Source organism: Polistes canadensis, unplaced genomic scaffold (genome assembly GCF_001313835.1).
Source record: "Polistes canadensis isolate GaletaPanama2010 unplaced genomic scaffold, ASM131383v1 scaffold_514, whole genome shotgun sequence".
Classification (NCBI taxonomy): Eukaryota; Metazoa; Arthropoda; class Insecta; order Hymenoptera; family Vespidae; genus Polistes; species Polistes canadensis.
The window spans coordinates 39991-51591 of NW_014570061.1; the positions used below are offsets into that span (position 1 = coordinate 39991).

General features: G+C 28.4%; 1 protein-coding gene across 1 annotated transcript in view; it reads right to left on the reverse strand.

The window, feature by feature from the left end:
- LOC106792644 (elongation of very long chain fatty acids protein AAEL008004-like) overlaps nucleotides 1-5746 on the reverse strand; it is a gene marked incomplete at its 3' end in the record, with an annotated part of 28527 nt that extends 22781 nt beyond the window's left edge. The window contains exon 1 of the mRNA XM_014759143.1: nucleotides 5096-5746. The remainder of the gene's footprint in view (nucleotides 1-5095) is intronic.
- Between the last annotated feature and the right edge of the window lie 5855 nt (nucleotides 5747-11601).

The following is an 11601-nucleotide window of genomic DNA, read 5'->3' on the forward strand; positions in this document are numbered from 1 at the left end:
TTCTTAATTTAATTTCAACGCGTATGTTCGTGAACATAATTACTTTCTTTTTTTTTTTTTTTTTTTTTTTTTTTTTTTTTTTTTTTTTTTTTAAAATAATTTGCAACCATAATAAACATTCATTTATGTATTTTTATACAATCGATTGATGATTTTAAATTACGAACAAAAGTATGCTCAAAACAAACAAAAAAATAACAAATCGAAACCGAAAATAGTTAGATTGAATTATAGAAATGTTTTTTTTTTTTTTTTTTTAAATAAGAAAGAAAAATATAAATTGATAGAAATTGGAAGGGAACATATACTTAACCCTTTACGATATTACCCTTACCATCTTGATGGTATGGATGGTAATGGAACTAACACAAATGAATTTCATTTCAAACGAAGTATTCACGTGGAAGAGTATAGATAAGAAAACCAGACACGGAAGTTACATACATCTTACTTCTTACACGATTTTACTTATACTTTTACTTTTCTTTTTTTTTTTTTTTTTTTTTTTTAAAAAAGGTCAAAGAAATCTACGCTCGAATGTGGTCATTTTTTTTTTTTAATTAAGAAACAAAGAATATTTTAATATGAAGAAATCAACGTTTGTCGATAAAAAAAATCGAATAATTATTTAACACAATATTTAAAATATATAATAAATTCGAACTAAAGAATCAAATAAACAGAAAAAAAAATCAATAATATTATTGTCTCGTTTTAATCGGATTATTCTTTTTTAAATGCAAATATCTCGAGGATATATTTTGCATCGTTGGATTTATTTGAATTAATTCACGAGATTTTTATCGATAGAATATATCGAATTTTTATCATTGATTACGAACAAAAAGAAAAAAAAAAAAAACATTTCAGAGAAATGAGTAGTGGAGATAATAATTTTATTGATTAATCAAATTGATTGTAAGTTGATTGAAGGGTAACAAATATATCATTGATTACGATGATGCAAACAAAAAAAAATACATAATAATTTTCTTTATGGTATTTTTAATTTTTAAATCTTCATTCAATGATATATAACTTCGATGCTTTTTTTTTTTATATATATATGATATTATATTAAATAAAACAATTAATTTTGTATTAATGATTTGAATACTAAAATCCTACAATACGTGCAATCAAATAAAAATGCACATTAATTGTACATATTTATTCATTAGGTTTTTTTTTCTCCTTATTCCTAACTTTTTTTCTAGATACGAAGAACAAGATTTATAATGCATTTTTTTTGTTCCTTTTTTTTCTTCTTCTTCTTCTAATAGTTCCGGTAGAATAATTTCGTCTACGTTTTCCTTCGAAACTCGTGTCTCTTTCCATAGTAAAAAAAAAAAAAGGAATGGATTTAACATCGGTTTCAAAAGACTTTCTAAACTTCACTACTACTTTGTCATAGGATCAAAATAATAATAATACTAACTAATGTTTAAACAAAAAAGATACATGTATTAAGTGTTTTTCATGATGATATAACTATGATAAAAGAGTTAACCAATACAACCAACCAACTAACCAACCAACCAACCAACCCTTCCTTCCTCTATCCAAATCTTTCTATTATATTTATGCATTAGTATTCTTTTTTTGTATGTTTGTTTTTTTCGTTAAAACGTTCAATTAAAACGTTCATTTGACTTTCGCCGGACACACATGCATACACACTAACATACATTTATACGATAATAAGATTTTAGTGAAAATACATTAAACGTGTAACTAAGATAAAAAACCGTAAAACACTGCTGACCACACAGGTTATTGCGTATAAACGTTAAATATTCTAGAGACAAGTTGGAATGGTAAATAAATGTTATTTGTTCTAACCATTAGCGAAAGGATATGTATATATATATATGTGTATATGTGTGTGTAATAGCCAATGTATGTTTTTTCAATAAATCAAAGTCCAAGTAATGTTAACTAACCAAGATCTTAGAATATCTAAAGAAATATATTTAGGAATATAAATAGATATATTTTGTAGATTATTATATTAATTGTTTTTTTTTTTTCTATACTATGGTCTACGCCTAGCCTAGAACTAACTAGGCAAGTAAAACTGGTTATTACACGTTGTTCCTTTCGATATCGATCCAATTTTTTCTCTCTCTCTTTCTATTCTTTTTTTTTTTCTTTATTTTTTTTTCTGCTTTTTTACCACCCCACACCACCAACCCCGCCACCACCACCCCCCCTGTGTTACAAGTTGGAAACGGTCAAGGTGCGTGCGTGTGTGTTTCCCTTTCGTGACGTATCCGGCGCCTGGACGACGCGGAGTGTGGTTAAATAAAAAAAAAAAAAAAGAAAGAAAAAAAAAAAATAAGATAAAAAAGAATAGCAAAAGGAATAAAGAAAGAAAGAAATAGAAAAATATTCTAAGGGGGGCAAGATGTAAGAAGAAGAAGAAGAAAAAATAATATAAACTGCATATAAAGGATTGTTCTTTTTTTTTTTTAATTTATACTTTGAAAATATTAATAAAAAAAAAAAACACACAGGAACTATCGGCTTACTTTAATAATAATAATAATAATAAATATTTTAAGCGTTTTCTTTTAGAAAAGAAAGGGTGTTCATGATTTATTTTTTTTTGCAACAGTAAAAATCAATATGGTATAATAAATATTGATAAAATTTTTGTGAGGGTTAGACAAAGAGAGAGAGAGAGATCGTTGCATTTTAATTTCAATTTCACTATCTTTACAATGAACTAATTTACATCGTTCCACAAGTATGTATAGTGAATGTTAATTTAAAATACTTAATCGAATCGCATTACATTTTATACAAAATAGTCTCTCTCTTTCTTTCTTTCTTTCTTTCTTTCTTTCTTTTTCTTTCTGTTAACGTAAAGAGATAATTAGTATTACAAACAGAAATAAAACACACACCATAGAGTACTCGTATGGAAAATAAAATATGGAGGTTAAATTCCTACTCGTTCTCGTTTCGCATGACTTTAACTTTCTCCGTGTAGTATTAGATAACAATAAATTATGTTACTACGTGAAGTAATATTTTTTCGAGATGCAAAATGCGTTTTACTATGACGATTAGACGTTTAGCGGGAAATTCAAATTACGCGCCCTACATTTTTGATCCTTTTTTTTTTTTTTTTTCTTGTTTTTTTTTAAGTGCAATTTTTATAAAACTAGGTAACATTTTAAAAAGAATTATCGAAACGATAACGTTATTAATATTATCGTTAAACGAACGAATGACATTTTTGTTTTTTAAACAATATCAAGAATAATTATAGAACGAGGAAAAGAAACTATAACAGTACAGAAGTGCGCATTAATTCCAAATCACGATAATGCAGGATGCATAAATTTTCTTTTTTAAAACGTAATTAATAAATTCGAAATGAAAATTGCATAATTTTGTGGATAAAGTGTAAAGTCTTTATAAATAGGATTGTATGCGTTATCGGTACGAAATCTTGGATAAAATTCGAACGGAAACAAACGAGGAGATAATTTTTAAGATAATTTTGTATTTCAGATTAAAGTTTAATGAATAATTTAAATCGAATTGCAAAGCGAGAATTCGTAAGTGTTTTAATTTTATAATTATTTGAATAAATAATATTCTTTAATAAAAACCGCATCGGCAAAAAACAAAGCAAGCAAACAAACAAACACGTTGCAATATAGCTTTGCATTAACGAATACGTTTTTTTTTTCTTTTTTTTTTTTCTATGCTAATTTATAAAAACATAATACAATTATACTCTTATTGTCAGGACACAAATATTTCATATTTATATATTAAAATCGGACAAATATTAATTGCATCATGCGCGTTTTAAAAAGTGACTCCTTTATTTTCGGTATGCATTTAATAATAAATACGATAATGCACAGGTGTTAATAAGCGCATTTGTCAATAGAAAATAATTAATAAAGACGCTATACAGGGTCTATGGTTTTAACATTAGATTTACGGACTTAGCTAATTTAACTCATCTCAAATATTTTCGCTACATATAAAACTTGTATATATATTATTTTCTAAAAATATATATTAATTTGGAATGCCGTAATAAAATACACATAAATATTAATTCCTCCCCTCTACCCAATTCTTCATTCAAACAATGTATATAAGTCATTAAAAAAAATAGTGAACAAAATATCAGTAAATCTAGTGTTAAAAAAAACATTTATTTTTTTTTCAGAGCTCGCGCGCAAATTTGGAATTAATGTGGAACACGTTGCACCCTTGAAACGTTGACCGTTAAGTTTTATGGGATTTCGAACCGTTAGATAGATAGCAAACATAAAAATGCTAATTTCGCGAGTATGGGAATCGAAAAAAAGGGAACTTGTCCTACTAGCCGAGATCAAAGTGGATGGAAGGGTGGGGGAATAAAAGAGAGAGAGAGAGAGAGAGAAAAAAGGGAAAGGAAGGGAAGAAAAGAGCGCATCGTAGGGCGCATTCCTTTTTTCTTTAGTCGCCGGGTCGATGAATGAACACAACCACGAGACGTTACTCTCGAAATTTTGATAATCGACAAATTAATCGATTAGTTATTATCAACTTTTTTTTTTTTATCCTCGAAAATTTCCACAAATAAGAGAAAAATTGTTAATCGTAAGAAATTGTGACGTGTACACGGCACGCATGTTAAAGATGACACGCCTTGTCAACTCTAACGAAAAAAAACCCCATAATAATCAAGTGAAAAGATATAGAAGATTGAAAAAGTGTTAGATTAATATTAAAATAACGAATATAAAAGTAGAATTTAGAATTCACATCGTAAAATTCTCGTAGTAACGAGACTAGGAGACACCGTTTCTTTTTTTTTTTTTTCTGCATTTATACAGCGTGTTCTCGTGCACATCGAGAATCGATCGCATTTCCTAACCTCAAAAGGCGCGCGCTACCAGGCGGGTTAGGAAACCTAGCTAGCTGACTGGTTGGTTGGTTGGTTGGTTGGTTAGCTGATTGGTAGATAGTAGGCAGGCACGCCTCAACTTTTGCAAGCTCTCATTAAATTATTTTCGACAAGACAATATATTAACGAAGATAAATATAATAATAATAATAATAATAATAATAATATACTAACCTGTTTTTATCCGTCTGTCTATTAACTTCCGTTTTTTCTTCCTTTCTTTTAAATCTTCAATCTCTCACGTGTCTTCCTATTATCCTTTTCGTACTGCAATACTATCACAATTCAAAAGAGATTTTGTACGATCCCTTTAGGTTGCAAAACGGTGCACCTTACCTCTTCTTCTTCTTATTCTTCTTATTCTCAATCCCTCTCTCTCTTTTCCTCTGCACTCCCTTCCTATTTCAATCTCAATTTCTTCTCGCACGCGCGGGTTTACCTTTCCTGTCACCTGGCCGAACACATAAAGTCCACCCGGAGTGTCTCCCCTTATTTTTCGCCTGACAATTCTCTACGATCGATTCGAATCGAGTAACACACAGCTTTATTTATATTTCTATCTTTTTATCTATCTAACTATCTATCTCTATCTATCACCACCTCCTCCTCCTCCTCCTCTTTCTCATCCGCCTATGTTTTCCTCTAATGTGTTGCGCGCGCGCGCGCTTCCCTATATATTACAACTATATAATTCCCCTCTTCACCCCTCTCTCTCTCTCTTTCTCTCTATTTCCCTATCCTTTAATTCCCCTTCACCCCTACTCTTGTCTCTTTATTTCTCTGCCGTTCTTTTTTTTTTTCTTTCTTTTTCTTTTTTTCTTCTTCTCTTTTTCTTTTTTTTCTTTTTCTTATTATTATTATATCGTACATCCAAACCTTTCAACGATTATCATTAAACTGAGGAAGTAGACGACCGCTTTGAAACGTTTTGTGAACGTTCCGTTCTCTCTTTTCTACCTCCTCCACCTCTCTTCCTTCCGCTCTTCTTCCCTTCTTCTTTATCCTTCTTCTCTTCACTCCCACCACACTGGTGCAGCGTAAGGGGAGGGGGAAGAATCGGACAACGAAGGAGTGAATAAGAGAAAGAGGGAATATACTTGGTGCGCGCGTTCACAACTACTTTCACATAAGCTTCTAACAACTACTAACAAAACAGTAGCAGCAGCAAACAACAGACAGAAAAAGAGAGAGAAACATAATGTGGGAGAAGGAACAAAAAGGAGGAGGAAAAAGAAGAAGATACAAGTTCCTCAAGCACTCGTTTTCACTAAGTTTATTCCTTAGTTTATTCGATGTATTTGGGACCCACCGTTGATTACCAACACATTGATCCCAAATTGTGCATTACTGTTTCCCCCCCTGGCGCATATCACAACAAGTCAATTTTTGGATAACCTAATCCGTTTCTACCTACAATTCCTCCTAAACCCCTTTTCTTTTTTTCCACCCCCTGCCCCTACCCCTGTTGGTCACAGGGCTCCACCACGTCACGCGACACAACCAATCTAACGTTTCGTCTAACGTCACGCGTTACGACTGGCCAAATTCGACACGTATGATCATAGCGCCCTCTTCCTCCTCCTCCCTCTCCAAATGCTACCTTTCTCTCTCACACTCTTACTGTATATATATATATATATATATATGTAAGAAATTATATATATATTATATATATATTATATGTATATACATGTATATACTTTCATATATATATATATATATATATACTTTCTTTCTTTCTCTAACCAATTGAAAGATTAGGGCCATCGAGAACTCGAACGCCATCTTGCGGTTATAGCATTCAATCCTATCTCACCGTCAATCATTTTTCAATAATATTTTTTATACATATTCATTATTCTCTTGAATTTTATATAATATTTATATTATAATATATCAATGTTTTTTGATGAATTATTCCTTCTTCTTCTTTTCTTTTTAATTAATTAATTAATTATCAAAAACTATGATTAATATTAATTGTAGATATTAAGAGAGGAAAAAATCTACTCCTGGATTATTATGGATTTTATTTTAAACAAAACACAGGAATGTAAATTTATATGGATATTCTTCTTGACGTCAATCGTTTTAATCTCTTTCTTTTTTTTTTTTTTTTTTTTTTTTTTTTTTGATAATGAGGTCGAAAACATTAATATTATTTCGTCAAGAAATTTACAACGGTTGTTTGAACGATAAGAACCGAAATGACGAAATGAAATAATAAGCTGATTATTTCGGAAAATAACAGAATAATTATTTCCTATAATATTCGGAATACTTAAACAAATTTGATAGTAGGCATTCGATAAGAAAAAAAAAAAAAAAAAAAAAAAAAAAAGAATTATCGAAATTTATTTTTATTTTATTTCGATGTCGGATTTTCCTAAAATTCATGTTAATTTAGCTAAAACATTTCGAGTCAGCTGTTATTTTTATTAATTCGCGAAGAATTTAGAATTAGAGAAAGGGTAAACGATAATTCCTTCAACGATTTTTTTTCAATATATTAGACGTAACAATTAATTATATGAGCTTTTAATTTTAAAATAAAAATGTATCCTACAATTTGTGTAACCAAAAATTCTGCAATAGAAAGGAAAAAAAGTTGTTTGTTTTTATTTATATATATTACGCATGTGAAAAAGATTTAAAAAAATAAAAATATACTTTTGAAAATTAAAAGATAAATAAACTAGGTATACCATGAAGTATTAAATTCGACAATTATCGTAATAAATGAATCATAGTAATCGAAAATAATGTAGACATTAATTCGAAGAATAACAGATATATGATTACTTTATAAATAAATATGAAAATTGTTTAAAAAAAAAAGGATTTAATTAATTGTTACATCTAACGTATTGAAATCGATTACATTTTCAACGAGAAAGAGAAAGAGAGAGAAAAAAAAAAGATAGAGAAAGGGAAAAATGTGACAGGAGATACGAAAGGAAAATTCGAAACGATCAGCCATCTCGTTTAACTTATTACAAAGAATTACACAAGTTTAAGGAGAACAAATTTTATCTTATCCAAAGCCGGATATTAGCAATGGGGAAAGTGATTTTTGTTTTTTCCAAATAGCTAACTGTCAACGTATTCAAGTTCTTATATTACGTGTATGCCCCATAAATTCTTTACGTTTGGAAATTCTCTTTCGATTATGGACAAAACTTTTCTTCATTTACCTATAAGTTATTCAATATCCTGTACATTTAAATAGCCAATAAGAGAAAGGAACGCGATATTCTCATTGGTTCTTAAAATAATAATAAGTTAAAAATATTCTTAAATGTAATTATAAATGTGTTTAGTATCTACGTACTTAACTACATTTATGCTTATAGTACTAAATATGTATTGAAAAGATAATATTTTATCGGTTCATACACATTTAAATATTCGAAACAATTTTTGTATGTCTGAATTTTTAAAAATGTTGTTTCGTTACGTTTTAAAAGTTATTATTTTAAAATGGCATATCTTTTGAAATCTTCTACTTATTAGGACCACATTTATAATTTTTACAAGTTTTTACGATATATTTCGTCAGGGTTGCGTCTTGTTTGAAAAAATGTCAAATATTTTTTTGGAAAATACCATAGGAAAGTACCACTATTGTGGTAATAACCATTGGTGAAAGTTACACAAAATAAATACTATTTTTAAGTCATCCGAACGTACGTATATACTTCAATGATAAAGCTCTTTTCTTTGATTTAAGTTGTTCACATTCGTTTGATTAAAAAAACAAATTAACTTTGCTAATGAACCTCATATAAATTAAAAATGAATATCAAATACATCTGATTAACCTTTGAAAGCGTTAAATGCCTAAACTCGAACGAATAAATATGCATTAATTAATAGTATAATGTAATTAACCGAATAAACGATTGAAATCATTATCATGAATTGTGTTCTTTGTATTACTTTATTTTTCGAACGAGGTACTTCCTGACATAGATTAAGTTATTCCTAAACGAATTTAACTTTGTCAGGAAGTAATAAGAGAAACTATTCTTCCACGTGAATTTTTGAACATTTTTTTTCTTCTTCTTTTTATTTTTAATCCTTTTCTTTCTTGATATTTGAATATTAAGCATGACCTTGTACTATGTATTATATATTATGAGTGTCTAAAACCTGATAGAATATATTATGTATATCCTTGATTAATATAAAAAAAAAGTTGAATAATAAAATATATATTTGTAACATCTTAATATATTTTTTCAAACAAAATTCAATTTTTTTCGCATCTTAAATTTCGTACGTAAATAACTCTGTGTGTTGCACGTTAAATTTATATAATTAATTATTATGCATATCCTTGATATTAATATCAAAAAAGTTGAATAATAAAATATATATTTTTAACATCTTAATATATTTTTTCAAACAAAATTAAATTTCTTTGACCGTATCAACATGGTTCAACCGTATGTTGACCTAATCAAATATCTTAAATTTCGTACGTAGATAACTCCACGTGTTGCACGTTAAATTTACATAATATAATTAGAACATAAAATTATTTTATTTACGAATATACATGAAAATGTGTCTGATCGTTTTATTTATTCTCGAAGAATAGTTTGTAATTTAAATTTATGTTATTTTTAAAAAATAAATATGTATTCGTATCGTATTTTAATCAAATTTTTAAAAATAATGCAAATTCCTTTAAAAAAAGAAAAAAAAAAAAAGAAAAAGATATACTAAGAAAATTAAAAAAAAAAAAAAGAAAAAAATCTTTAGACCATACATTTATTTTCAAGTATCTTCAAAACATCAGTGTGTTTGACCATATATATAAATAATCGTAAAAGACTGTATCCGGTCTAACAACGCTCTTAAACATTCTTACGTCAATCATTTTGACCAAAGGTCAAGACGCGGAATATAATTCGTGTATATTTTGATAATTATATTCACTGGTTATGGTCTACGTATAATTCCGATTATTAATACATCTTTAATATTAATTCAAGGTTTATCTCCTTACTTTTTTTTTCTTCTTCTTCCTATTGCTCAATTACTATATTCCTACGAAGGCCAAGTTTGAGGAAATATGCCACAAGTAGTTAAGTATTATTTTAATAAGATACGGTCAAAGTGCAAAAAAAAAAAAAAAACGAGAAAAATAAAGACGTGGAAAAAGATTGCGCAAATGAATCTTACGTTAGTTCTTTCGACTCGTAGAAACCAAAAAAACAGAGGAAAAAAAAAAGAGACAAGATGTAACATAAAAAGTTACTAATAGATATTCAGACTCGAGATGAGCTCGTAGTTTGAAATGCAAAATGAAGGAAATTCTCGATTATCTTACTTACGTCAAAAATAATCTACGTTATAAAAAATCTCGTAAATAAAGATCCGATCATCATATATACGCGTTTAGATGGAAATCACACATTTTTCTTGACTAGTATCGTATGTTTGCATAATAAATTGAAATCTTGGCACAGTGCAAAAGAATGATTCTTTTTTTTTATTTTTCTTCTGCAAACATTTCAAGTTGAAAAAAAAAAAAAAAAAAGAAGAAAAATCTTTTTCGGAGTATAGTCGAGTAAGGAGAAACATCTTGCATTAAACTGAACGAAAACACGCCTATTTTGTTACAGGTGTATTCGTGTTTACATGCACGTTGTTCAATGCAAGTTACCCCCCACCCATCCCCCTTACCGTGCACGATCGTTCCCATGCACGATTCCCCCCATATACGTTCACACATAGATAACATATACGTACGACCTTCTTTCTGACGCATACCTCGTGCCACTTTCACTATAGTTACTTTCACCATTGAAAATTAACACCGTCTGTTTCTTGGAAATACGACACCATCTGTCTACTTTTAAACCTATAGATTACCACCGATCCTCCACCACCCCCCATCCAATGATATTCAATCGTTTTTCAAGTTTACCGATTTTTATAATAAATATTATTTCAATCTTTTTGCTTTTTCATTAATTTAATAGATAATAAATGTAGCTATAGTAATAAAATAAAATAATGCATATTATAATGTAATAAAATATCACGAATTTCTGCACACACGACTCAATAGATAATTTGTAATAATTTATTTTACGATAATTAATATCTTTGTACAGTACCTAAATGCTTCTAAATGTTTCTATTCATCGTTTCGTAATTTGTTGATTTTTCAAACTTATTTTAAAAAAAAAAGCGCTTTTTTAATACAAACGAATTATCTTTATTTATCGTCGATAAGTGAAAACCCTGCAATATCTATAGAATTTATCATTGAAGTTTTTCAATTTCTCTTTATGGTAAGGAATAATTCTTTATTATCCTTAACGTATCGGTAATTAGAAAGAAGATCCTTCCTTTAATTAATTAATGAGGAAAATTAAAATTCAACGATAGGGAATGAGAAAGAAAGAACTCAATAGATTGATAAAATAAAGAATAATTGACTGTGAGACTCTTTTCGAAAAATCGTGAACCATTTCCTTTTTCGCGTATTTGAAATATAAACTTAAATTAAATATTTTTTTTTTTTTTTGATAGAAATAATATATATGTGGTAAATCTTTGGTAAATTATCAAAAGTATTTAAAGCTATATTAGTTATATAAAATTTTCAATAACAACATATATGTAATATTTAGTTTTTGTGTGTGCCTTCAAGAATGCGAATT